This window comes from Pseudophryne corroboree, chromosome 11 (assembly GCF_028390025.1).
Source record: "Pseudophryne corroboree isolate aPseCor3 chromosome 11, aPseCor3.hap2, whole genome shotgun sequence".
Lineage (NCBI taxonomy): Eukaryota > Metazoa > Chordata > Amphibia > Anura > Myobatrachidae > Pseudophryne > Pseudophryne corroboree.
The window spans coordinates 129712247-129740167 of NC_086454.1; the positions used below are offsets into that span (position 1 = coordinate 129712247).

At 34.7% G+C, this 27921-nt stretch overlaps 15 non-coding genes across 15 annotated transcripts; all 15 read right to left on the reverse strand.

Moving 5' to 3' along the window:
* Positions 1–1190: 1190 nt before the first annotated feature.
* Positions 1191–1263, reverse strand: TRNAT-UGU (transfer RNA threonine (anticodon UGU)). The gene has a single exon. It is a non-coding gene; the product is annotated as a tRNA-Thr (tRNA).
* A 3905-nt stretch (positions 1264–5168) lies between these two features.
* Positions 5169–5241, reverse strand: TRNAT-UGU (transfer RNA threonine (anticodon UGU)). The gene has a single exon. It is a non-coding gene; the product is annotated as a tRNA-Thr (tRNA).
* A 1532-nt stretch (positions 5242–6773) lies between these two features.
* Positions 6774–6846, reverse strand: TRNAT-UGU (transfer RNA threonine (anticodon UGU)). Its single transcript has one exon. It is a non-coding gene; the product is annotated as a tRNA-Thr (tRNA).
* A 1542-nt stretch (positions 6847–8388) lies between these two features.
* TRNAT-UGU (transfer RNA threonine (anticodon UGU)) lies at positions 8389–8461 on the reverse strand. The gene has a single exon. It is a non-coding gene; the product is annotated as a tRNA-Thr (tRNA).
* Positions 8462–9992: 1531 nt separating this feature from the next.
* On the reverse strand, positions 9993–10065 carry TRNAT-UGU (transfer RNA threonine (anticodon UGU)). Its single transcript has one exon. It is a non-coding gene; the product is annotated as a tRNA-Thr (tRNA).
* A 1542-nt stretch (positions 10066–11607) lies between these two features.
* Positions 11608–11680, reverse strand: TRNAT-UGU (transfer RNA threonine (anticodon UGU)). The gene has a single exon. It is a non-coding gene; the product is annotated as a tRNA-Thr (tRNA).
* Positions 11681–13211: 1531 nt separating this feature from the next.
* TRNAT-UGU (transfer RNA threonine (anticodon UGU)) lies at positions 13212–13284 on the reverse strand. Its single transcript has one exon. It is a non-coding gene; the product is annotated as a tRNA-Thr (tRNA).
* Positions 13285–14826: 1542 nt separating this feature from the next.
* Positions 14827–14899, reverse strand: TRNAT-UGU (transfer RNA threonine (anticodon UGU)). Its single transcript has one exon. It is a non-coding gene; the product is annotated as a tRNA-Thr (tRNA).
* A 1531-nt stretch (positions 14900–16430) lies between these two features.
* Positions 16431–16503, reverse strand: TRNAT-UGU (transfer RNA threonine (anticodon UGU)). Its single transcript has one exon. It is a non-coding gene; the product is annotated as a tRNA-Thr (tRNA).
* A 1542-nt stretch (positions 16504–18045) lies between these two features.
* On the reverse strand, positions 18046–18118 carry TRNAT-UGU (transfer RNA threonine (anticodon UGU)). The gene has a single exon. It is a non-coding gene; the product is annotated as a tRNA-Thr (tRNA).
* A 1537-nt stretch (positions 18119–19655) lies between these two features.
* TRNAT-UGU (transfer RNA threonine (anticodon UGU)) lies at positions 19656–19728 on the reverse strand. Its single transcript has one exon. It is a non-coding gene; the product is annotated as a tRNA-Thr (tRNA).
* A 3147-nt stretch (positions 19729–22875) lies between these two features.
* TRNAT-UGU (transfer RNA threonine (anticodon UGU)) lies at positions 22876–22948 on the reverse strand. Its single transcript has one exon. It is a non-coding gene; the product is annotated as a tRNA-Thr (tRNA).
* Positions 22949–24271: 1323 nt separating this feature from the next.
* On the reverse strand, positions 24272–24344 carry TRNAT-UGU (transfer RNA threonine (anticodon UGU)). Its single transcript has one exon. It is a non-coding gene; the product is annotated as a tRNA-Thr (tRNA).
* A 1530-nt stretch (positions 24345–25874) lies between these two features.
* TRNAT-UGU (transfer RNA threonine (anticodon UGU)) lies at positions 25875–25947 on the reverse strand. Its single transcript has one exon. It is a non-coding gene; the product is annotated as a tRNA-Thr (tRNA).
* A 1530-nt stretch (positions 25948–27477) lies between these two features.
* Positions 27478–27550, reverse strand: TRNAT-UGU (transfer RNA threonine (anticodon UGU)). The gene has a single exon. It is a non-coding gene; the product is annotated as a tRNA-Thr (tRNA).
* Between the last annotated feature and the right edge of the window lie 371 nt (positions 27551–27921).

The window sequence follows — 27921 nt, forward strand, 5'->3', positions numbered from 1 at the left end:
GTACAACAGGGTGAGAAGTATTAAAAAACTCCTAATGTGTGTGTTTTTTTGCTATCATTAAAGTAAAATTATTGGAAAGCTCTTACCATAGTTTCATAATAATAGTGAAAAACTTGTTGGAACTATCAGCATGAACAGAATCGGCCCAATAAAATGCAACACATATGTTTTAGACATGCTCTTGTAACCAATCAGCAGATTAGACTGAACATCATATGTCTTTGTCCAAATTAACCATCCAAATATGTGACCAAATTGAAATGGTTCTCCTCACTTAAAGATATTGCATAGACTATTTTAACATTGGGAAACACTAGGTCCCAGTGAGATTGGACCTCATGACCCCTGGTTTACGAGACCAGTGCTCTAACCCCTGAGCTATGGAGCCACATAAGTAGCCAGAACTGTGACCAATACGGGGTCTGAATTATGGTGGAAAAGAGTTTTCTTCAAATTTCAGTAATCTTATTGGATATTATTAGTTGTAGCTCATTCTCCAAATATACACTTTTAACAAATGACCACTGCTGAAATGCCTGCTTGGGACATGCAGTTAATAACCTATTAAACAATTTAAAGAAACTTTCAGTTTGCTGCTGTATGTTGAATAGGTGTATATATAAAATTGAGGAAATGTTGGTCATGTTTTCCATGCCTCACAAACCTTGTGCTCCTTAGTCTGGAATGCCTTCAAAATGATATGACAGAATGTCTTTATATTGAGATATTTGTGACCAATAGTGGTCATTACCTTGAGTATGCTTGCATTTGTACTTTATATATGCTTACATGACCAAAAAAGCCTTCTGGCAGCTACAGTTGTCAATTCAAAACTCTTCTGGATCAACTGATGAAGTTGATTCATGCACGGTACAATACAATGTATATACCATTGTTGCTATCTTTAAAGTTTAATTATGGAAAAGCTCTTTCTACAGTTTGTAATGATACTGAAAAATTATGATGGGATTATCAGCATGAACAGAATCAGTACAATAAAATAATTTTAAGACATGCTCTTGGAACCAATTTGCAGATTAGACTGAACATCATAACTCTGTGTACAAATTGAATATCCAAATGTGTGACCAAATTGAAATGGTTCTCCTCACTTAAAGCTCTTGAGCTGACTATTTCAACATTGGGAGCTGCAATTTATATTTTAACAGCAGTAACAAGAAAGTAGCACTAGGCCCCAGTGAGATTTGAACTCACAACCCCTGGTTTACAAGACCAGTGCTCTAACCCCTGAGCTATGGAGCCTTGCCTTTAGCACTATGTATGTTCATTCTGCTTAGTGATGGAAAAAAATCTTCTGCAAATTTCAAATCTCTGTTATCATTTTATTGTCGCTTTTTGTCCCAATGTAGACTTTTCACAAAAAAATTCTACAAATTTGCAATATACTTGATTGAGGCATGTAGTATATAACTTTTTCAGAAAATCAAATAAATGCAAAAATTAGCTGTCTTTGCTTGAATTGAATTATATAGAAAATATTGAAAAAGTTGGACATATTTTTAATGGCTCTCCAACTTTATGTTAGAGTGTCCTGTAGTGAGCTGAAATGATAATACCATGCCTGTCAGCAGAAACAGAACAGGTGTACAACAGGGTGAGAAGTATTAAAAAACTCCTAATGTGTGTGTTTTTTTGCTATCATTAAAGTAAAATTATTGGAAAGCTCTTACCATAGTTTCATAATAATAGTGAAAAACTTGTTGGAACTATCAGCATGAACAGAATCGGCCCAATAAAATGCAACACATATGTTTTAGACATGCTCTTGTAACCAATCAGCAGATTAGACTGAACATCATAACTCTGTGTACAAATTGAATATCCAAATGTGTGACCAAATTGAAATGGTTCTCCTCACTTAAAGATATTGCATAGACTATTTTAACATTGGGAAACACTGGGTCCCAGTGAGATTGGACCTCATGACCCCTGGTTTACGAGACCAGTGCTCTAACCCCTGAGAGATGGAGCCACATAAGTAGCCAGAACTGTGACCAATACGGGGTCTGAATTATGGTGGAAAAGAGTTTTCTTCAAATTTCAGTAATCTTATTGGATATTATTAGTTGTAGCTCATTCTCCAAATATACACTTTTAACAAATGACCACTGCTGAAATGCCTGCTTGGGACATGCAGTTAATAACCTATTAAACAATTTAAAGAAACTTTCAGTTTGCTGTTGTATGTTGAATAGGTGTATATATAAAATTGAGGAAATGTTGGTCATGTTTTCTATGCCTCACAAACCTTGTGCTCCTTAGTCTGGAATGCCTTCAAAATGATATGACAGAATGTCTTTATATTGAGATATTTGTGACCAATAGTGGTCATTACCTTGAGTATGCTTGCATTTGTACTTTATATATGCTTACATGACCAAAAAAGCCTTCTGGCAGCTACAGTTGTCAATTCAAAACTCTTCTGGATCAACTGATGAAGTTGATTCCTGCACGGTACAATACAGATTAATACAATGTATATGCCATTGTTGCTATCTTTAAAGTTTAATTATGGAAAAGCTCTTTCTACAGTTTGTAATGATACTGAAAAATTATGATGGGATTATCAGCATGAACAGAATCAGTACAATAAAATAATTTTAAGACATGCTCTTGGAACCAATTTGCAGATTAGACTGAACATCATAACTGTGTACAAATTGAATATCCAAATGTGTGACCAAATTGAAATGGTTCTCCTCACTTAAAGCTCTTGAGCAGACTATTTCAACATTGGGAGCTGCAATTTATATTTTAGCAGCAGTAACAAGAAAGTAGCACTAGGTCCCAGTGAGATTTGAACTCATGACCCCTGGTTTACAAGACCAGTGCTCTAACTCCAGAGCTATGGAGCCTTGCCTTCAGCACTATGTATGTTCATTCTGCTTAGTGATGGAAAAAAATCTTCTGCAAATTTCAAATCTCTGTTATCATTTTATTGTCGCTTTTTGTCCCAATGTAGACTTTTCACAAAAAAATTCTACAAATTTGCAATATCCTTGATTGAGGCATGTAGTATATAACTTTTTCAGAAAATCAAATAAATGCAAAAATTAGCTGTCTTTGCTTGAATTGAATTATATAGAAAATATTGAAAAAGTTGGACATATTTTTAATGGCTCTCCAACTTTGTGTTAGAGTGTCCTGTAGTGAGCTGAAATGATAATACCATGCCTGTCAGCAGAAACAGAACAGGTGTACAACAGGGTGAGAAGTATTAAAAACCTCCTAATGTGTGTGTTTTTTTGCTATCATTAAAGTAAAATTATTGGAAAGCTCTTACCATAGTTTCATAATAATAGTGAAAAACTTGTTGGAACTATCAGCATGAACAGAATCGGCCCAATAAAATGCAACAAATATGTTTTAGACATGCTCTTGGAACCAATTTGCAGATTAGACTGAACATCATAACTCTGTGTACAAATTGAATATCCAAATGTGTGACCAAATTGAAATGGTTCTCCTCACTTAAAGCTCTTGAGCAGACTATTTCAACATTGGGAGCTGCAATTTATATTTTAGCAGCAGTAACAAGAAAGTAGCACTAGGCCCAAGTGAGATTTGAACTCACAACCCCTGGTTTACAAGACCAGTGCTCTAACCCCTGGAGCCTTGCCTTCAGCACTATGTATGTCCATTCTGCTTAGTGATGGAAAAAAATCTTCTGCAAATTTCAAATCTCTGTTATCATTTTATTGTCGCTTTTTGTCCCAATGTAGACTTTTCACAAAAAAATTCTACAAATTTGCAATATACTTGATTGAGGCATGTAGTATATAACTTTTTCAGAAAATCAAATAAATGCAAAAATTAGCTGTCTTTGCTTGAATTGAATTATATAGAAAATATTGAAAAAGTTGGACATATTTTTAATGGCTCTCCAACTTTGTGTTAGAGTGTCCTGTAGTGAGCTGAAATGATAATACCATGCCTGTCAGCAGAAACAGAACAGGTGTACAACAGGGTGAGAAGTATTAAAAAACTCCTAATGTGTGTGTTTTTTTGCTATCATTAAAGTAAAATTATTGGAAAGCTCTTACCATAGTTTCATAATAATAGTGAAAAACTTGTTGGAACTATCAGCATGAACAGAATCGGCCCAATAAAATGCAACACATATGTTTTAGACATGCTCTTGTAACCAATCAGCAGATTAGACTGAACATCATATGTCTTTGTCCAAATTAACCATCCAAATATGTGACCAAATTGAAATGGTTCTCCTCACTTAAAGATATTGCATAGACTATTTTAACATTGGGAAACACTAGGTCCCAGTGAGATTGGACCTCATGACCCCTGGTTTACGAGACCAGTGCTCTAACCCCTGAGCTATGGAGCCACATAAGTAGCCAGAACTGTGACCAATACGGGGTCTGAATTATGGTGGAAAAGAGTTTTCTTCAAATTTCAGTAATCTTATTGGATATTATTAGTTGTAGCTCATTCTCCAAATATACACTTTTAACAAATGACCACTGCTGAAATGCCTGCTTGGGACATGCAGTTAATAACCTATTAAACAATTTAAAGAAACTTTCAGTTTGCTGCTGTATGTTGAATAGGTGTATATATAAAATTGAGGAAATGTTGGTCATGTTTTCCATGCCTCACAAACCTTGTGCTCCTTAGTCTGGAATGCCTTCAAAATGATATGACAGAATGTCTTTATATTGAGATATTTGTGACCAATAGTGGTCATTACCTTGAGTATGCTTGCATTTGTACTTTATATATGCTTACATGACCAAAAAAGCCTTCTGGCAGCTACAGTTGTCAATTCAAAACTCTTCTGGATCAACTGATGAAGTTGATTCATGCACGGTACAATACAATGTATATACCATTGTTGCTATCTTTAAAGTTTAATTATGGAAAAGCTCTTTCTACAGTTTGTAATGATACTGAAAAATTATGATGGGATTATCAGCATGAACAGAATCAGTACAATAAAATAATTTTAAGACATGCTCTTGGAACCAATTTGCAGATTAGACTGAACATCATAACTCTGTGTACAAATTGAATATCCAAATGTGTGACCAAATTGAAATGGTTCTCCTCACTTAAAGCTCTTGAGCAGACTATTTCAACATTGGGAGCAGCAATTTATATTTTAGCAGCAGTAACAAGAAAGTAGCACTAGGCCCCAGTGAGATTTGAACTCACGACCGCTGGTTTACAAGACCAGTGCTCTAACTCCTGAGCTATGGAGCCTTGCCTTCAGTACTATGTTTGTTCATTCTGCTTAGTGATGGAAAAATATCTTCTGCAAATTTCAAATCTCTGTTATCATTTTATTGTCGCTTTTTGTCCCAATGTAGACTTTTCACAAAAAAATTCTACAAATTTGCAATATCCTTGATTGAGGCATGTAGTATATAACTTTTTCAGAAAATCAAATAAATGCAAAAATTAGCTGTCTTTGCTTGAATTGAATTATATAGAAAATATTGAAAAAGTTGGACATATTTTTAATGGCTCTCCAACTTTGTGTTAGAGTGTCCTGTAGAGAGCTGAAATGATAATACCATGCCTGTCAGCAGAAACAGAACAGGTGTACAACAGGGTGAGAAGTATTAAAAACCTCCTAATGTGTGTGTTTTTTTGCTATCATTAAAGTAAAATTATTGGAAAGCTCTTACCATAGTTTCATAATAATAGTGAAAAACTTGTTGGAACTATCAGCATGAACAGAATCGGCCCAATAAAATGCAACACATATGTTTTAGACATGCTCTTGTAACCAATCAGCAGATTAGACTGAACATTATATGTCTTTGTCCAAATTAACCATCCAAATATGTGACCAAATTGAAATGGTTCTCCTCACTTAAAGATATTGCATAGACTATTTTAACATTGGGAAACACTAGGTCCCAGTGAGATTGGACCTCATGACCCCTGGTTTACGAGACCAGTGCTCTAACCCCTGAGCTATGGAGCCACATAAGTAGCCAGAACTGTGACCAATACGGGGTCTGAATTATGGTGGAAAAGAGTTTTCTTCAAATTTCAGTAATCTTATTGGATATTATTAGTTGTAGCTCATTCTCCAAATATACACTTTTAACAAATGACCACTGCTGAAATGCCTGCTTGGGACATGCAGTTAATAACCTATTAAACAATTTAAAGAAACTTTCAGTTTGCTGCTGTATGTTGAATAGGTGTATATATAAAATTGAGGAAATGTTGGTCATGTTTTCCATGCCTCACAAACCTTGTGCTCCTTAGTCTGGAATGCCTTCAAAATGATATGACAGAATGTCTTTATATTGAGATATTTGTGACCAATAGTGGTCATTACCTTGAGTATGCTTGCATTTGTACTTTATATATGCTTACATGACCAAAAAAGCCTTCTGGCAGCTACAGTTGTCAATTCAAAACTCTTCTGGATCAACTGATGAAGTTGATTCATGCATGGTACAATACAATGTATATACCATTGTTGCTATCTTTAAAGTTTAATTATGGAAAAGCTCTTTCTACAGTTTGTAATGATACTGAAAAATTATGATGGGATTATCAGCATGAACAAAGTCAATACAATAAAATAATTTTAAGACATGCTCTTGGAACCAATTTGCAGATTAGACTGAACATCATAACTCTGTGTACAAATTGAATATCCAAATGTGTGACCAAATTGAAATGGTTCTCCTCACTTAAAGCTCTTGAGCAGACTATTTCAACATTGGGAGCTACAATTTATATTTTAGCAGCAGTAACAAGAAAGTAGCACTAGGCCCCAGTGAGATTTGAACTCACAACCCCTGGTTTACAAGACCAGTACTCTAACCCCAGAGCTATGGAGCCTTGCCTTCAGCACTATGTATGTTCATTCTGCTTAGTGATGGAAAAAAATCTTCTGCAAATTTCAAATCTCTGTTATCATTTTATTGTCGCTTTTTGTCCCAATGTAGACTTTTCACAAAAAAATTCTACAAATTTGCAATATCCTTGATTGAGGCATGAAGTATATAACTTTTTCAGAAAATCAAATAAATGCAAAAATTAGCTGTCTTTGCTTGAATTGAATTATATAGAAAATATTGAAAAAGTTGGACATATTTTTAATGGCTCTCCAACTTTGTGTTAGAGTGTCCTGTAGTGAGCTGAAATGATAATACCATGCCTGTCAGCAGAAACAGAACAGGTGTACAACAGGGTGAGAAGTATTAAAAACCTCCTAATGTGTGTGTTTTTGTGCTATCATTAAAGTTAAATTATTGGAAAACTCTTACCATAGTTTCATAATAATAGTGAAAAACTTGTTGGAACTATCAGCATGAACAGAATCGGCCCAATAAAATGCAACAAATATGTTTTAGACATGCTCTTGTAACCAATCAGCAGATTAGACTGAACATCATAACTCTGTGTACAAATTGAATATCCAAATGTGTGACCAAATTGAAATGGTTCTCCTCACTTAAAGATATTGCATAGACTATTTTAACATTGGGAAACACTGGGTCCCAGTGAGATTGGACCTCATGACCCCTGGTTTACGAGACCAGTGCTCTAACCCCTGAGAGATGGAGCCACATAAGTAGCCAGAACTGTGACCAATACGGGGTCTGAATTATGGTGGAAAAGAGTTTTCTTCAAATTTCAGTAATCTTATTGGATATTATTAGTTTTAGCTCATTCTCCAAATATACACTTTTAACAAATGACCACTGCTGAAATGCCTGCTTGGGACATGCAGTTAATAACCTATTAAACAATTTAAAGAAACTTTCAGTTTGCTGTTGTATGTTGAATAGGTGTATATATAAAATTGAGGAAATGTTGGTCATGTTTTCTATGCCTCACAAACCTTGTGCTCCTTAGTCTGGAATGCCTTCAAAATGATATGACAGAATGTCTTTATATTGAGATATTTGTGACCAATAGTGGTCATTACCTTGAGTATGCTTGCATTTGTACTTTATATATGCTTACATGACCAAAAAAGCCTTCTGGCAGCTACAGTTGTCAATTCAAAACTCTTCAGAATCAACTGATGAAGTTGATTCCTGCACGGTACAATACAGATTAATACAATGTATTTACCATTGTTGCTATCTTTAAAGTTTAATTATGGAAAAGCTCTTTCTACAGTTTGTAATGATACTGAAAAATTATGATGGGATTATCAGCATGAACAGAATCAGTAAAATAAAATAATTTTAAGACATGCTCTTGGAACCAATTTGCAGATTATACTGAACATCATAACTCTGTGTACAAATTGAATATCCAAATGTGTGACCAAATTGAAATGGTTCTCCTCACTTAAAGCTCTTGAGCAGACTATTTCAACATTGGGAGCTGCAATTTATATTTTAGCAGCAGTAACAAGAAAGTAGCACTAGGCCCCAGTGAGATTATAACTCACGACCCCTGGTTTACAAGACCAGTGCTTTAACCCCTGAGCTATGGAGCCTTGCCTTCAGCACTATGTATGTTCATTCTGCTTAGTGATGGAAAAAAATCTTCTGCAAATTTCAAATCTCTGTTATCATTTTATTGTCGCTTTTTGTCCCAATGTAGACTTTTCACAAAAAAATTCTACAAATTTGCAATATCCTTGATTGAGTCATGTAGTATATAACTTTTTCAGAAAATCAAATAAATGCAAAAATTAGCTGTCTTTGCTTGAATTGAATTATATAGAAAATATTGAAAAAGTTGGACATATTTTTAATGGCTCTCCAACTTTGTGTTAGAGTGTCCTGTAGTGAGCTGAAATGATAATACCATGCCTGTCAGCAGAAACAGAACAGGTGTACAGCAGGGTGAGAAGTATTAAAAACCTCCTAATGTGTGTGTTTTTTGCTATCATTAAAGTAAAATTATTGGAAAGCTCTTACCATAGTTTCATAATAATAGTGAAAAACTTGTTGGAACTATCAGCATGAACAGAATCGGCCCAATAAAATGCAACAAATATGTTTTAGACATGCTCTTGTAAACAATCAGCAGATTAGACTGAACATCATAACTCTGTGTACAAATTGAATATCCAAATGTGTGACCAAATTGAAATGGTTCTCCTCACTTAAAGATATTGCATAGACTATTTTAACATTGGGAAACACTGGGTCCCAGTGAGATTGGACCTCATGACCCCTGGTTTACGAGACCAGTGCTCTAACCCCTGAGAGATGGAGCCACATAAGTAGCCAGAACTGTGACCAATACGGGGTCTGAATTATGGTGGAAAAGAGTTTTCTTCAAATTTCAGTAATCTTATTGGATATTATTAGTTGTATCTCATTCTCCAAATATACACTTTTAACAAATGACCACTGCTGAAATGCCTGCTTGGGATATGCAGTTAATAACCTATTAAACAATTTAAAGAAACTTTCAGTTTGCTGTTGTATGTTGAATAGGTGTATATATAAAATTGAGGAAATGTTGGTCATGTTTTCTATGCCTCACAAACCTTGTGCTCCTTAGTCTGGAATGCCTTCAAAATGATATGACAGAATGTCTTTATATGGAGATATTTGTGACCAATAGTGGTCATTACCTTGAGTATGCTTGCATTTGTACTTTATATATGCTTACATGACCAAAAAAGCCTTCTGGCAGCTACAGTTGTCAATTCAAAACTCTTCTGGATCAACTGATGAAGTTGATTCCTGCACGGTACAATACAATGTATATACCATTGTTGCTATCTTTAAAGTTTAATTATGGAAAAGCTCTTTCTACAGTTTGTAATGATACTGAAAAATTATGATGGGATTATCAGCATGAACAGAGTCAATACAATAAAATAATTTTAAGACATGCTCTTGGAACCAATTTGCAGATTAGACTGAACATCATAACTCTGTGTACAAATTGAATATCCAAATGTGTGACCAAATTGAAATGGTTCTCCTCACTTAAAGCTCTTGAGCTGACTATTTCAACATTGGGAGCTGCAATTTATATTTTAACAGCAGTAACAAGAAAGTAGCACTAGGCCCCAGTGAGATTTGAACTCACAACCCCTGGTTTACAAGACCAGTGCTCTAACCCCTGAGCTATGGAGCCTTGCCTTTAGCACTATGTATGTTCATTCTGCTTAGTGATGGAAAAAAATCTTCTGCAAATTTCAAATCTCTGTTATCATTTTATTGTCGCTTTTTGTCCCAATGTAGACTTTTCACAAAAAAATTCTACAAATTTGCAATATACTTGATTGAGGCATGTAGTATATAACTTTTTCAGAAAATCAAATAAATGCAAAAATTAGCTGTCTTTGCTTGAATTGAATTATATAGAAAATATTGAAAAAGTTGGACATATTTTTAATGGCTCTCCAACTTTATGTTAGAGTGTCCTGTAGTGAGCTGAAATGATAATACCATGCCTGTCAGCAGAAACAGAACAGGTGTACAACAGGGTGAGAAGTATTAAAAAACTCCTAATGTGTGTGTTTTTTTGCTATCATTAAAGTAAAATTATTGGAAAGCTCTTACCATAGTTTCATAATAATAGTGAAAAACTTGTTGGAACTATCAGCATGAACAGAATCGGCCCAATAAAATGCAACACATATGTTTTAGACATGCTCTTGTAACCAATCAGCAGATTAGACTGAACATCATAACTCTGTGTACAAATTGAATATCCAAATGTGTGACCAAATTGAAATGGTTCTCCTCACTTAAAGATATTGCATAGACTATTTTAACATTGGGAAACACTGGGTCCCAGTGAGATTGGACCTCATGACCCCTGGTTTACGAGACCAGTGCTCTAACCCCTGAGAGATGGAGCCACATAAGTAGCCAGAACTGTGACCAATACGGGGTCTGAATTATGGTGGAAAAGAGTTTTCTTCAAATTTCAGTAATCTTATTGGATATTATTAGTTGTAGCTCATTCTCCAAATATACACTTTTAACAAATGACCACTGCTGAAATGCCTGCTTGGGACATGCAGTTAATAACCTATTAAACAATTTAAAGAAACTTTCAGTTTGCTGTTGTATGTTGAATAGGTGTATATATAAAATTGAGGAAATGTTGGTCATGTTTTCTATGCCTCACAAACCTTGTGCTCCTTAGTCTGGAATGCCTTCAAAATGATATGACAGAATGTCTTTATATTGAGATATTTGTGACCAATAGTGGTCATTACCTTGAGTATGCTTGCATTTGTACTTTATATATGCTTACATGACCAAAAAAGCCTTCTGGCAGCTACAGTTGTCAATTCAAAACTCTTCAGAATCAACTGATGAAGTTGATTCCTGCACGGTACAATACAGATTAATACAATGTATTTACCATTGTTGCTATCTTTAAAGTTTAATTATGGAAAAGCTCTTTCTACAGTTTGTAATGATACTGAAAAATTATGATGGGATTATCAGCATGAACAGAATCAGTAAAATAAAATAATTTTAAGACATGCTCTTGGAACCAATTTGCAGATTATACTGAACATCATAACTCTGTGTACAAATTGAATATCCAAATGTGTGACCAAATTGAAATGGTTCTCCTCACTTAAAGCTCTTGAGCAGACTATTTCAACATTGGGAGCTGCAATTTATATTTTAGCAGCAGTAACAAGAAAGTAGCACTAGGCCCCAGTGAGATTATAACTCACGACCCCTGGTTTACAAGACCAGTGCTTTAACCCCTGAGCTATGGAGCCTTGCCTTCAGCACTATGTATGTTCATTCTGCTTAGTGATGGAAAAAAATCTTCTGCAAATTTCAAATCTCTGTTATCATTTTATTGTCGCTTTTTGTCCCAATGTAGACTTTTCACAAAAAAATTCTACAAATTTGCAATATCCTTGATTGAGTCATGTAGTATATAACTTTTTCAGAAAATCAAATAAATGCAAAAATTAGCTGTCTTTGCTTGAATTGAATTATATAGAAAATATTGAAAAAGTTGGACATATTTTTAATGGCTCTCCAACTTTGTGTTAGAGTGTCCTGTAGTGAGCTGAAATGATAATACCATGCCTGTCAGCAGAAACAGAACAGGTGTACAGCAGGGTGAGAAGTATTAAAAACCTCCTAATGTGTGTGTTTTTTGCTATCATTAAAGTAAAATTATTGGAAAGCTCTTACCATAGTTTCATAATAATAGTGAAAAACTTGTTGGAACTATCAGCATGAACAGAATCGGCCCAATAAAATGCAACAAATATGTTTTAGACATGCTCTTGTAAACAATCAGCAGATTAGACTGAACATCATAACTCTGTGTACAAATTGAATATCCAAATGTGTGACCAAATTGAAATGGTTCTCCTCACTTAAAGATATTGCATAGACTATTTTAACATTGGGAAACACTGGGTCCCAGTGAGATTGGACCTCATGACCCCTGGTTTACGAGACCAGTGCTCTAACCCCTGAGAGATGGAGCCACATAAGTAGCCAGAACTGTGACCAATACGGGGTCTGAATTATGGTGGAAAAGAGTTTTCTTCAAATTTCAGTAATCTTATTTGATATTATTAGTTGTATCTCATTCTCCAAATATACACTTTTAACAAATGACCACTGCTGAAATGCCTGCTTGGGATATGCAGTTAATAACCTATTAAACAATTTAAAGAAACTTTCAGTTTGCTGTTGTATGTTGAATAGGTGTATATATAAAATTGAGGAAATGTTGGTCATGTTTTCTATGCCTCACAAACCTTGTGCTCCTTAGTCTGGAATGCCTTCAAAATGATATGACAGAATGTCTTTATATGGAGATATTTGTGACCAATAGTGGTCATTACCTTGAGTATGCTTGCATTTGTACTTTATATATGCTTACATGACCAAAAAAGCCTTCTGGCAGCTACAGTTGTCAATTCAAAACTCTTCTGGATCAACTGATGAAGTTGATTCCTGCACGGTACAATACAATGTATATACCATTGTTGCTATCTTTAAAGTTTAATTATGGAAAAGCTCTTTCTACAGTTTGTAATGATACTGAAAAATTATGATGGGATTATCAGCATGAACAGAGTCAATACAATAAAATAATTTTAAGACATGCTCTTGGAACCAATTTGCAGATTAGACTGAACATCATAACTCTGTGTACAAATTGAATATCCAAATGTGTGACCAAATTGAAATGGTTCTCCTCACTTAAAGCTCTTGAGCTGACTATTTCAACATTGGGAGCTGCAATTTATATTTTAACAGCAGTAACAAGAAAGTAGCACTAGGCCCCAGTGAGATTTGAACTCACAACCCCTGGTTTACAAGACCAGTGCTCTAACCCCTGAGCTATGGAGCCTTGCCTTTAGCACTATGTATGTTCATTCTGCTTAGTGATGGAAAAAAATCTTCTGCAAATTTCAAATCTCTGTTATCATTTTATTGTCGCTTTTTGTCCCAATGTAGACTTTTCACAAAAAAATTCTACAAATTTGCAATATACTTGATTGAGGCATGTAGTATATAACTTTTTCAGAAAATCAAATAAATGCAAAAATTAGCTGTCTTTGCTTGAATTGAATTATATAGAAAATATTGAAAAAGTTGGACATATTTTTAATGGCTCTCCAACTTTATGTTAGAGTGTCCTGTAGTGAGCTGAAATGATAATACCATGCCTGTCAGCAGAAACAGAACAGGTGTACAACAGGGTGAGAAGTATTAAAAAACTCCTAATGTGTGTGTTTTTTTGCTATCATTAAAGTAAAATTATTGGAAAGCTCTTACCATAGTTTCATAATAATAGTGAAAAACTTGTTGGAACTATCAGCATGAACAGAATCGGCCCAATAAAATGCAACACATATGTTTTAGACATGCTCTTGTAACCAATCAGCAGATTAGACTGAACATCATAACTCTGTGTACAAATTGAATATCCAAATGTGTGACCAAATTGAAATGGTTCTCCTCACTTAAAGATATTGCATAGACTATTTTAACATTGGGAAACACTGGGTCCCAGTGAGATTGGACCTCATGACCCCTGGTTTACGAGACCAGTGCTCTAACCCCTGAGAGATGGAGCCACATAAGTAGCCAGAACTGTGACCAATACGGGGTCTGAATTATGGTGGAAAAGAGTTTTCTTCAAATTTCAGTAATCTTATTGGATATTATTAGTTGTAGCTCATTCTCCAAATATACACTTTTAACAAATGACCACTGCTGAAATGCCTGCTTGGGACATGCAGTTAATAACCTATTAAACAATTTAAAGAAACTTTCAGTTTGCTGTTGTATGTTGAATAGGTGTATATATAAAATTGAGGAAATGTTGGTCATGTTTTCTATGCCTCACAAACCTTGTGCTCCTTAGTCTGGAATGCCTTCAAAATGATATGACAGAATGTCTTTATATTGAGATATTTGTGACCAATAGTGGTCATTACCTTGAGTATGCTTGCATTTGTACTTTATATATGCTTACATGACCAAAAAAGCCTTCTGGCAGCTACAGTTGTCAATTCAAAACTCTTCTGGATCAACTGATGAAGTTGATTCCTGCACGGTACAATACAGATTAATACAATGTATATACCATTGTTGCTATCTTTAAAGTTTAATTACGGAAAAGCTCTTTCTACAGTTTGTAATGATACTGAAAAATTATGATGGGATTATCAGCATGAACAGAATCAGTACAATAAAATAATTTTAAGACATGCTCTTTGAACCAATTTGCAGATTAGACTGAACATCATAACTCTGTGTACAAATTGAATATCCAAATGTGTGACCAAATTGAAATAGTTCTCCTCACTTAAAGCTCTTGAGCAGACTATTTCAACATTGGGAGCTGCAATTTATATTTTAGCAGCAGTAACAAGAAAGTAGCACTAGGCCCCAGTGAGATTTGAACTCACAACCCCTGGTTTACAAGACCAGTGCTTTAACCCCTGAGCTATGGAGCCTTGCCTTCAGCACTATGTATGTTCATTCTGCTTAGTGATGGAAAAAAATCTTCTGCAAATTTCAAATCTCTGTTATCATTTTATTGTCGCTTTTTGTCCCAATGTAGACTTTTCACAAAAAAATTCTACAAATTTGCAATATCCTTGATTGAGTCATGTAGTATATAACTTTTTCAGAAAATCAAATAAATGCAAAAATTAGCTGTCTTTGCTTGAATTGAATTATATAGAAAATATTGAAAAAGTTGGACATATTTTTAATGGCTCTCCAACTTTGTGTTAGAGTGTCCTGTAGTGAGCTGAAATGATAATACCATGCCTGTCAGCAGAAACAGAACAGGTGTACAGCAGGGTGAGAAGTATTAAAAACCTCCTAATGTGTGTGTTTTTTGCTATCATTAAAGTAAAATTATTGGAAAGCTCTTACCATAGTTTCATAATAATAGTGAAAAACTTGTTGGAACTATCAGTATGAACAGAATCGGCCCAATAAAATGCAACAAATATGTTTTAGACATGCTCTTGTAAACAATCAGCAGATTAGACTGAACATCATAACTCTGTGTACAAATTGAATATCCAAATGTGTGACCAAATTGAAATGGTTCTCCTCACTTAAAGATATTGCATAGACTATTTTAACATTGGGAAACACTGGGTCCCAGTGAGATTGGACCTCATGACCCCTGGTTTACGAGACCAGTGCTCTAACCCCTGAGAGATGGAGCCACATAAGTAGCCAGAACTGTGACCAATACGGGGTCTGAATTATGGTGGAAAAGAGTTTTCTTCAAATTTCAGTAATCTTATTGGATATTATTAGTTGTATCTCATTCTCCAAATATACACTTTTAACAAATGACCACTGCTGAAATGCCTGCTTGGGATATGCAGTTAATAACCTATTAAACAATTTAAAGAAACTTTCAGTTTGCTGTTGTATGTTGAATAGGTGTATATATAAAATTGAGGAAATGTTGGTCATGTTTTCTATGCCTCACAAACCTTGTGCTCCTTAGTCTGGAATGCCTTCAAAATGATATGACAGAATGTCTTTATATGGAGATATTTGTGACCAATAGTGGTCATTACCTTGAGTATGCTTGCATTTGTACTTTATATATACTTACATGACCAAAAAAGCCTTCTGGCAGCTACAGTTGTCAATTCAAAACTCTTCTGGATCAACTGATGAAGTTGATTCCTGCACGGTACAATACAATGTATATACCATTGTTGCTATCTTTAAAGTTTAATTATGGAAAAGCTCTTTCTACAGTTTGTAATGATACTGAAAAATTATGATGGGATTATCAGCATGAACAGAGTCAATACAATAAAATAATTTTAAGACATGCTCTTGGAACCAATTTGCAGATTAGACTGAACATCATAACTCTGTGTACAAATTGAATATCCAAATGTGTGACCAAATTGAAATGGTTCTCCTCACTTAAAGCTCTTGAGCTGACTATTTCAACATTGGGAGCTGCAATTTATATTTTAACAGCAGTAACAAGAAAGTAGCACTAGGCCCCAGTGAGATTTGAACTCACAACCCCTGGTTTACAAGACCAGTGCTCTAACCCCTGAGCTATGGAGCCTTGCCTTTAGCACTATGTATGTTCATTCTGCTTAGTGATGGAAAAAAATCTTCTGCAAATTTCAAATCTCTGTTATCATTTTATTGTCGCTTTTTGTCCCAATGTAGACTTTTCACAAAAAAATTCTACAAATTTGCAATATACTTGATTGAGGCATGTAGTATATAACTTTTTCAGAAAATCAAATAAATGCAAAAATTAGCTGTCTTTGCTTGAATTGAATTATATAGAAAATATTGAAAAAGTTGGACATATTTTTAATGGCTCTCCAACTTTATGTTAGAGTGTCCTGTAGTGAGCTGAAATGATAATACCATGCCTGTCAGCAGAAACAGAACAGGTGTACAACAGGGTGAGAAGTATTAAAAAACTCCTAATGTGTGTGTTTTTTTGCTATCATTAAAGTAAAATTATTGGAAAGCTCTTACCATAGTTTCATAATAATAGTGAAAAACTTGTTGGAACTATCAGCATGAACAGAATCGGCCCAATAAAATGCAACACATATGTTTTAGACATGCTCTTGTAACCAATCAGCAGATTAGACTGAACATCATAACTCTGTGTACAAATTGAATATCCAAATGTGTGACCAAATTGAAATGGTTCTCCTCACTTAAAGATATTGCATAGACTATTTTAACATTGGGAAACACTGGGTCCCAGTGAGATTGGACCTCATGACCCCTGGTTTACGAGACCAGTGCTCTAACCCCTGAGAGATGGAGCCACATAAGTAGCCAGAACTGTGACCAATACGGGGTCTGAATTATGGTGGAAAAGAGTTTTCTTCAAATTTCAGTAATCTTATTGGATATTATTAGTTGTAGCTCAATCTCCAAATATACACTTTTAACAAATGACCACTGCTGAAATGCCTGCTTAGGACATGCAGTTAATAACCTATTAAACAATTTAAAGAAACTTTCAGTTTGCTGTTGTATGTTGAATAGGTGTATATATAAAATTGAGGAAATGTTGGTCATGTTTTCTATGCCTCACAAACCTTGTGCTCCTTAGTCTGGAATGCCTTCAAAATGATATGACAGAATGTCTTTATATTGAGATATTTGTGACCAATAGTGGTCATTACCTTGAGTATGCTTGCATTTGTACTTTATATATGCTTACATGACCAAAAAAGCCTTCTGGCAGCTACAGTTGTCAATTCAAAACTCTTCTGGATCAACTGATGAAGTTGATTCCTGCACGGTACAATACAGATTAATACAATGTATATACCATTGTTGCTATCTTTAAAGTTTAATTATGGAAAAGCTCTTTCTACAGTTTGTAATGATACTGAAAAATTATGATGGGATTATCAGCATGAACAGAATCAGTACAATAAAATAATTTTAAGACATGCTCTTTGAACCAATTTGCAGATTAGACTGAACATCATAACTCTGTGTACAAATTGAATATCCAAATGTGTGACCAAATTGAAATGGTTCTCCTCACTTAAAGCTCTTGAGCAGACTATTTCAACATTGGGAGCTGCAATTTATATTTTAGCAGCAGTAACAAGAAAGTAGCTCTAGGCCCCAGTGAGATTTGAACTCACGACCCCTGGTTTACAAGACCAGTGCTCTAACCCCTGAGCTATGGAGCCGAGCCTTGCCTTCAGCACTATGTATGTTCATTCTGCTTAGTGATGGAAAAAAATCTTCAGCAAATTTCAAATCTCTGTTATCATTTTATTGTCGCTTTTTGTCCCAATGTAGACTTTTCACAAAAAAATTCTACAAATTTGCAATATCCTTGATTGAGGCATGTAGTATATAACTTTTTCAGAAAATCAAATAAATGCAAAAATTAGCTGTCTTTGCTTGAATTGAATTATATAGAAAATATTGAAAAAGTTGGACATATTTTTAATGGCTCTCCAACTTTGTGTTAGAGTGTCCTGTAGTGAGCTGAAATGATAATACCATGCCTGTCAGCAGAAACAGAACAGGTGTACAACAGGGTGAGAAGTATTAAAAACCTCCTAATGTGTGTGTTTTTTTGCTATCATTAAAGTAAAATTATTGGAAAGCTCTTACCATAGTTTCATAATAATAGAGAAAAACTTGTTGGAACTATCAGCATGAACAGAATCGGCCCAATAAAATGCAACAAATATGTTTTAGACATGCTCTTGTAACCAATCAGCAGATTAGACTGAACATCATAACTCTGTGTACAAATTGAATATCCAAATGTGTGACCAAATTGAAATGGTTCTCCTCACTTAAAGATAATGCATAGACTATTTTAACATTGGGAAACACTGGGTCCCAGTGAGATTGGACCTCATGACCCCTGGTTTACGAGACCAGTGCTCTAACCCCTGAGAGATGGAGCCACATAAGTAGCCAGAACTGTGACCAATACGGGGTCTGAATTATGGTGGAAAAGAGTTTTCTTCAAATTTCAGTAATCTTATTGGATATTATTAGTTGTATCTCATTCTCCAAATATACACTTTTAACAAATGACCACTGCTGAAATGCCTGCTTGGGACATGCAGTTAATAACCTATTAAACAATTTAAAGAAACTTTCAGTTTGCTGTTGTATGTTGAATAGGTGTATATATAAAATTGAGGAAATGTTGGTCATGTTTTCTATGCCTCACAAACCTTGTGCTCCTTAGTCTGGAATGCCTTCAAAATGATATGACAGAATGTCTTTATATTGAGATATTTGTGACCAATAGTGGTCATTACCTTGAGTATGCTTGCATTTGTACTTTATATATGCTTACATGACCAAAAAAGCCTTCTGGCAGCTACAGTTGTCAATTCAAAACTCTTCTGGATCAACTGATGAAGTTGATTCCTGCACGGTACAATACAATGTATATACCATTGTTGCTATCTTTAAAGTTTAATTATGGAAAAGCTCTTTCTACAGTTTGTAATGATACTGAAAAATTATGATGGGATTATCAGCATGAACAGAGTCAATACAATAATATAATTTTAAGACATGCTCTTGGAACCAATTTGCAGATTAGACTGAACATCATAACTCTGTGTACAAATTGAATATCCAAATGTGTGACCAAATTGAAATAGTTCTCCTCACTTAAAGCTCTTGAGCAGACTATTTCAACATTGGGAGCTGCAATTTATATTTTAGCAGCAGTAACAAGAAAGTAGCACTAGGCCCCAGTGAGATTTGAACTCACAACCCCTGGTTTACAAGACCAGTGCTCTAACCCCTGAGCTATGGAGCCTTGCCTTCAGCACTATGTATGTTCATTCTGCTTAGTGATGGAAAAAAATCTTCTGCAAATTTCAAATCTCTGTTATCATTTTATTGTCACTTTTTGTCCCAATGTAGACTTTTCACAAAAAAATTCTACAAATTTGCAATATCCTTGATTGAGGCATGTAGTATATAACTTTTTCAGAAAATCAAATAAATGCAAAAATTAGCTGTCTTTGCTTGAATTGAATTATATAGAAAATATTGAAAAAGTTGGACATATTTTTAATGGCTCTCCAACTTTGTGTTAGAGTGTCCTGTAGTGAGCTGAAATGATAATACCATGCCTGTCAGCAGAAACAGAACAGGTGTACAACAGGGTGAGAAGTATTAAAAACCTCCTAATGTGTGTGTTTTTTTGCTATCATTAAAGTAAAATTATTGGAAAGCTCTTACCATAGTTTCATAATAATAGTGAAAAACTTGTTGGAACTATCAGCATGAACAGAATCGGCCCAATAAAATGCAACAAATATGTTTTAGACATGCTCTTGTAACCAATCAGCAGATTAGACTGAACATCATAACTCTGTGTACAAATTGAATATCCAAATGTGTGACCAAATTGAAATGGTTCTCCTCACTTAAAGATATTGCATAGACTATTTTAACATTGGGAAACACTGGGTCCCAGTGAGATTGGACCTCATGACCCCTGGTTTACGAGACCAGTGCTCTAACCCCTGAGAGATGGAGCCACATAAGTAGCCAGAACTGTGACCAATACGGGGTCTGAATTATGGTGGAAAAGAGTTTTCTTCAAATTTCAGTAATCTTATTGGATATTATTAGTTGTAGCTCATTCTCCAAATATACACTTTTAACAAATGACCACTGCTGAAATGCTTGCTTGGGACATGCAGTTAATAACCTATTAAACAATTTAAAGAAACTTTCAGTTTGCTGTTGTATGTTGAATAGGTGTATATATAAAATTGAGGAAATGTTGGTCATGTTTTCCATGCCTCACAAACCTTGTGCTCATTAGTCTGGAATGCCTTCAAAATGATATGACAGAATGTCTTTATATTGAGATATTTGTGACCAATAGTGGTCATTACCTTGAGTATGCTTGCATTTGTACTTTATATATGCTTACATGACCAAAAAAGCCTTCTGGCAGCTACAGTTGTCAATTCAAAACTCTTCTGGATCAACTGATGAAGTTGATTCCTGCACGGTACAATACAATGTATATACCATTGTTGCTATCTTTAAAGTTTAATTCTGGAAAAGCTCTTTCTACAGTTTGTAATGATACTGAAAAATTATGATGGGATTATCAGCATGAACAAAGTCAATACAATAAAATAATTTTAAGACATGCTCTTGGAACCAATTTGCAGATTAGACTGAACATCATAACTCTGTGTACAAATTGAATATCCAAATGTGTGACCAAATTGAAATGATTCTCCTCACTTAAAGCTCTTGAGCAGACTATTTCAACATTGGGAGCTACAATTTATATTTTAGCAGCAGTAACAAGAAAGTAGCACTAGGCCCCAGTCACATTTGAACTCACGAGCCCTGGTTTACAAGACCAGTGCTCTAACCCCTGAGCTATGGAGCCTTGCCTTCAGCACTATGTATGTTCATTCTGCTTTGTGATGGAAAAAAATCTTCTGCAAATTTCAAATCTCTGTTATCATTTTATTGTCGCTTTTTGTCCCAATGTAGACTTTTCACAAAAAAATTCTACAAATTTGCAATATCCTTGATTGAGGCATGTAGTATATAACTTTTTCAGAAAATCAAATAAATGCAAAAATTTGCTGTCTTTGCTTGAATTGAATTATATAGAAAATATTGAAAAAGTTGGACATATTTTTAATGGCTCTCCAACTTTGTGTTAGAGTGTCCTGTAGTGAGCTGAAATGATAATACCATGCCTGTCAGCAGAAACAGAACAGGTGTACAACAGGGTGAGAAGTATTAAAAACCTCCTAATGTGTGTGTTTTTTTGCTATCATTAAAGTAAAATTATTGGAAAGCTCTTACCATAGTTTCATAATAATAGTGAAAAACTTGTTAGAACTATCAGCATGAACAGAATCGGCCCAATAAAATGCAACAAATATGTTTTAGACATGCTCTTGTAACCAATCAGCTGATTAGACTGAACATCATAGCTCTGTGTACAAATTGAATATCCAAATGTGTGACCAAATTGAAATGGTTCTCCTCACTTAAAGATATTGCATAGACTATTTTAACATTGGGAAACACTGGGTCCCAGTGAGATTGGACCTCATGATCCCTGGTTTACGAGAACAGTGCTCTAACCCCTGAGAGATGGAGCCACATAAGTAGCCAGAACTGTGACCAATACGGGGTCTGAATTATGGTGGAAAAGAGTTTTCTTCAAATTTCAGTAATCTTATTGGATATTATTAGTTGTATCTCATTCTCCAAATATACACTTTTAACAAATGACCACTGCTGAAATGCCTGCTTGGGACATGCAGTTAATAACCTATTAAACAATTTAAAGAAACTTTCAGTTTGCTGTTGTATGTTGAATAGGTGTATATATAAAATTGAGGAAATGTTGGTCATGTTTTCTATGCCTCACAAACCTTGTGCTCCTTAGTCTGGAATGCCTTCAAAATGATATGACAGAATGTCTTTATATTGAGATATTTGTGACCAATAGTGGTCATTACCTTGAGTATGCTTGCATTTGTACTTTATATATGCTTACATGACCAAAAAAGCCTTCTGGCAGCTACAGTTGTCAATTCAAAACTCTTCTGGATCAACTGATGAAGTTGATTCCTGCACGGTACAATACAGATTAATACAATGTATATACCATTGTTGCTATCTTTAAAGTTTAATTATGGAAAAGCTCTTTCTACAGTTTGTAATGATACTGAAAAATTTTGATGGGATTATCAGCATGAACAGAATCAGTACAATAAAATAATTTTAAAACATGCTCTTGGAACCAATTCGCAGATTAAACTGAACATCATAACTCTGTGTACAAATTGAATATCCAAATGTGTGACCAAATTGAAATGGTTCTCCTCACTTAAAGCTCTTGAGCAGACTATTTCAACATTGGGAGCTGCAATTTATATTTTAGCAGCAGTAACAAGAAAGTAGCACTAGGCCCCAGTGAGATTTGAACTCACGACCACTGGTTTACAAGACCAGTGCTCTAAACCCTGAGCTATGGAGCCTTGCCTTCAGCACTATGTATGTTCATTCTGCTTAGTGATGGAAAAAAATCTTCTGCAAATTTCAAATCTCTGTTATCATTTTATTGTCGCTTTTTGTCCCAATGTAGACTTTTCACAAAAAAAATCTACAAATTTGCAATATCCTTGATTGAGGCATGTAGTATATAACTTTTTCAGAAAATCAAATAAATGCAAAAATTAGCTGTCTTTGCTTGAATTGAATTATATAGAAAAACTTGTTGGAACTATCAGCATGAACAGAATCGGCCCAATAAAATGCAACAAATATGTTTTAGACATGCTCTTGTAACCAATCAGCAGATTAGACTGAACATCATAACTCTGTGTACAAATTGAATATCCAAATGTGTGACCAAATTGAAATGGTTCTCCTCACTTAAAGATATTGCATAGACTATTTTAACATTGGGAAACACTGGGTCCCAGTGAGATTGGACCTCATGACTCCTGGTTTACGAGACCAGTGCTCTAACCCCTGAGAGATGGAGCCACATAAGTAGCCAGAACTGTGACCAATGCGGGGTCTGAATTATGGTGGAAAAGAGTTTTCTTCAAATTTCAGTAATCTTATTGGATATTATTAGTTGTATCTCATTCTCCAAATATACACTTTTAACAAATGACCACTGCTGAAATGCCTGCTTGGGACATGCAGTTAATAACCTATTAAACAATTTAAAGAAACTTTCAGTTTGCTGTTGTATGTTGAATAGGTGTATATATAAAATTGAGGAAATGTTGGTCATGTTTTCTATGCCTCACAAACCTTGTGCTCCTTAGTCTGGAATGCCTTCAAAATGATATGACAGAATGTCTTTATATTGAGATATTTGTGACCAATAGTGGTCATTACCTTGAGTATGCTTGCATTTGTACTTTATATATGCTTACATGACCAAAAAAGCCTTCTGGCAGCTACAGTTGTCAATTCAAAACTCTTCTGGATCAACTGATGAAGTTGATTCCTGCACGGTACAATACAGATTAATACAATGTATATACCATTGTTGCTATCTTTAAAGTTTAATTATGGAAAAGCTCTTTCTACAGTTTGTAATGATACTGAAAAATTATGATGGGATTATCAGCATGAACAGAATCAGTACAATAAAATAATTTTAAGACATGCTCTTGGAACCAATTTGCAGATTAGACTGAACATCATAACTCTGTGTACAAATTGAATATCCAAATGTGTGACCAAATTGAAATGGTTCTCCTCACTTAAAGCTCTTGAGCAGACTATTTCAACATTGGGAGCTGCAATTTATATTTTAGAAGCAGTAACAAGAAAGTAGCACTAGGCCCCAGTGAGATTTGAACTCACGACCCCTGGTTTACAAAACCAGTGCTCTAACCCCTGAGCTATGGAGCCTTGCCTTCAGCACTATGTATGTTCATTCTGCTTAGTGATGGAAAAAAATCTTCTGCAAATTTCAAATCTCTGTTATCATTTTATTGTCGCTTTTTGTCCCAATGTAGACTTTTCACAAAAAAATTCTACAAATTTGCAATATCCTTGATTGAGGTATGTAGTATATAACTTTTTCAGAAAATCAAATAAATGCAAAAATTAGCTGTCTTTGCTTGAATTGAATTATATAGAAAATATTGAAAAAGTTGGACATATTTTTAATGGCTCTCCAACTTTGTGTTAGAGTGTCCTGTAGTGAGCTGAAATGATAATACCATGCCTGTCAGCAGAAACAGAACAGGTGTACAACAGGGTGAGAAGTATTAAAAACCTCCTAATGTGTGTATTTTTTTGCTATCATTAAAGTAATATTATTGGAAAGCTCTTACCATAGTTTCATAATAATAGTGAAAAACTTGTTGGAACTATCAGCATGAACAGAATCGGCCCAATAAAATGCAACAAATATATTTTAGACATGCTCTTGTAACCAATCAGCAGATTAGACTGAACATCATATGTCTTTGTCCAAATTAACCATCCAAATATGTGACCAAATTGAAATGGTTCTCCTCACTTAAAGATATTGCATAGACTATTTTAACATTGGGAAACACTAGGTCCCAGTGAGATTGGACCTCATGACCCCTGGTTTACGAGACCAGTGCTCTAACCCCTGAACTATGGAGCCACATAAGTAGCCAGAACTGTGACCAATACGGGGTCTGAATTATGGTGGAAAAGAGTTTTCTTCAAATTTCAGTAATCTTATTGGATATTATTAGTTGTAGCTCATTCTCCAAATATACACTTTTAACAAATGACCACTGCTGAAATGCCTGCTTGGGACATGCAGTTAATAACCTATTAAACAATTTAAAGAAACTTTCAGTTTGCTGTTGTATGTTGAATAGGTGTATATATAAAATTGAGGAAATTTTGGTCATGTTTTCTATGCCTCACAAACCTTGTGCTCCTTAGTCTGGAATGCCTTCAAAATGATATGACAGAATGTCTTTATATTGAGATATTTGTGACCAATAGTGGTCATTACCTTGAGTATGCTTGCATTTGTACTTTATATATGCTTACATGACCAAAAAAGCCTTATGGCAGCTACAGTTGTCAATTCAAAACTCTTCTGGATCAACTGATGAAGTTGATTCCTGCACGGTACAATACAATGTATATACCATTGTTGCTATCTTTAAAGTTTAATTATGAAAAAGCTCTTTCTACAGTTTGTAATGATACTGAAAAATTATGATGGGATTATCAGCATGAACAGAGTCAATACAATAAAATAATTTTAAGACATGCTCTTGAAACCAATTTGCAGATTAGACTGAACATCATAACTGTGTACAAATTGAATAACCAAATGTGTGACCAAATTGAAATGGTTCTCCTCACTTAAAGCTCTTGAGTAGACTATTTCAACATTGGGAGCTGCAATTTATATTTTAGCAGCAGTAACAAGAAAGTAGCACTAGACCTCAGTGAGATTTGAACTCACGACCCCTGGTTTACAAGACCAGTGCTCTAACCCCTGAGCTATGGAGCCTTGCCTTCAGCACTATGTATGTTCATTCTGCTTTGTGATGGAAAAAAATCTTCTGCAAATTTCAAATCTCTGTTATCATTTTATTGTCGCTTTTTGTCCCAATGTAGACTTTTCACAAAAAAATTCTAAAAATTTGCAATATCCTTGATTGAGGCATGTAGTATATAACTTTTTCAGAAAATCAAATAAACGCAAAAATTAGCTGTCTTTGCTTGAATTGAATTATATAGAAAATATTGAAAAGTTGGACATATTTTTAATGGCTCTCCAACTTTGTGTTAGAGTGTCCTGTAGTGAGCTGAAATGATAATACCATGCCTGTCAGCAGAAACAGAACAGGTGTACAACAGGGTGAGAAGTATTAAAAACCTCCTAATGTGTGTGTTTTTGTGCTATCATTAAAGTTAAATTATTGGAAAGCTCTTACCATAGTTTCATAATAATAGTGAAAAACTTGTTGGAACTATCAGCATGAACAGAATCGGCCCAATAAAATGCAACAAATATGTTTTAGACATGCTCTTGTAACCAATCAGCAGATTAGACTGAACATCATAACTCTGTGTACAAATTGAATATCCAAATGTGTGACCAAATTGAAATGGTTCTCCTCACTTAAAGATATTGCATAGAATATTTTAACATTGGGAAACACTGGGTCCCAGTGAGATTGGACCTCATGACCCCTGGTTTACGAGACCAGTGCTCTAACCCCTGAGAGATGGAGCCACATAAGTAGCCAGAACTGTGACCAATACGGGGTCTGAATTATGGTGGAAAAGAGTTTTCTTCAAATTTCAGTAATCTTATTGGATATTATTAGTTGTATCTCATTCTCCAAATATACACTTTTAACAAATGACCACTGCTGAAATGCCTGCTTGGGACATGCAGTTAATAACCTATTAAACAATTTAAAGAAACTTTCAGTTTGCTGTTGTATGTTGAATAGGTGTATATATAAAATTGAGGAAATGTTGGTCATGTTTTCTATGCCTCACAAACCTTGTGCTCCTTAGTCTGGAATGCCTTCAAAATGATATGACAGAATGTCTTTATATTGAGATATTTGTGACCAATAGTGGTCATTACCTTGAGTATGCTTGCATTTGTACTTTATATATGCTTACTTGACCAAAAAAGCCTTCTGGCAGCTACAGTTGTCAATTCAAAACTCTTCTGGATCAACTGATGAAGTTGATTCCTGCACGGTACAATACAATGTATATACCATTGTTGCTATCTTTAAAGTTTAATTATGGAAAAGCTCTTTCTACAGTTTGTAATGATACTGAAAAATTATGATGGGATTATAAGCATGAACAGAGTCAATACAATAAAATAATTTTAAGACATGCTCTTGGAACCAATTTGCAGATTAGACTGAACATCATAACTCTGTGTACAAATTGAATATCCAAATGTGTGACCAAATTGAAATGATCTCCTCACTTAAAGCTCTTGAGCAGACTATTTCAACATTGGGAGCTGCAATTTATATTTTAGCAGCAGTAACAAGAAAGTAGCACTAGGCCCCAGTGAGATTTGAACTCACGACCCCTGGTTTACAAGACCAGTGCTCTAACCCCTGAGCTATGGAGCCTTGCCTTCAGCACTATGTATGTTCATTCTGCTTTGTGATGGAAAAAAATCTTCTGCAAATTTCAAATCTCTGTTATCATTTTATTGTCGCTTTTTGTCCCAATGTAGACTTTTCACAAAAAAATTCTACAAATTTGCAATATCCTTGATTGAGGCATGTAGTATATAACTTTTTCAGAAAATCAAATAAACGCAAAAATTAGCTGTCTTTGCTTGAATTGAATTATATAGAAAATATTGAAAAAGTTGGAAATATTTTTAATGGCTCTCCAACTTTGTGTTAGAGTGTCCTGTAGTGAGCTGAAATGATAATACCATGCCTGTCAGCAGAAACAGAACAGGTGTACAACAGGGTGAGAAGTATTAAAAACC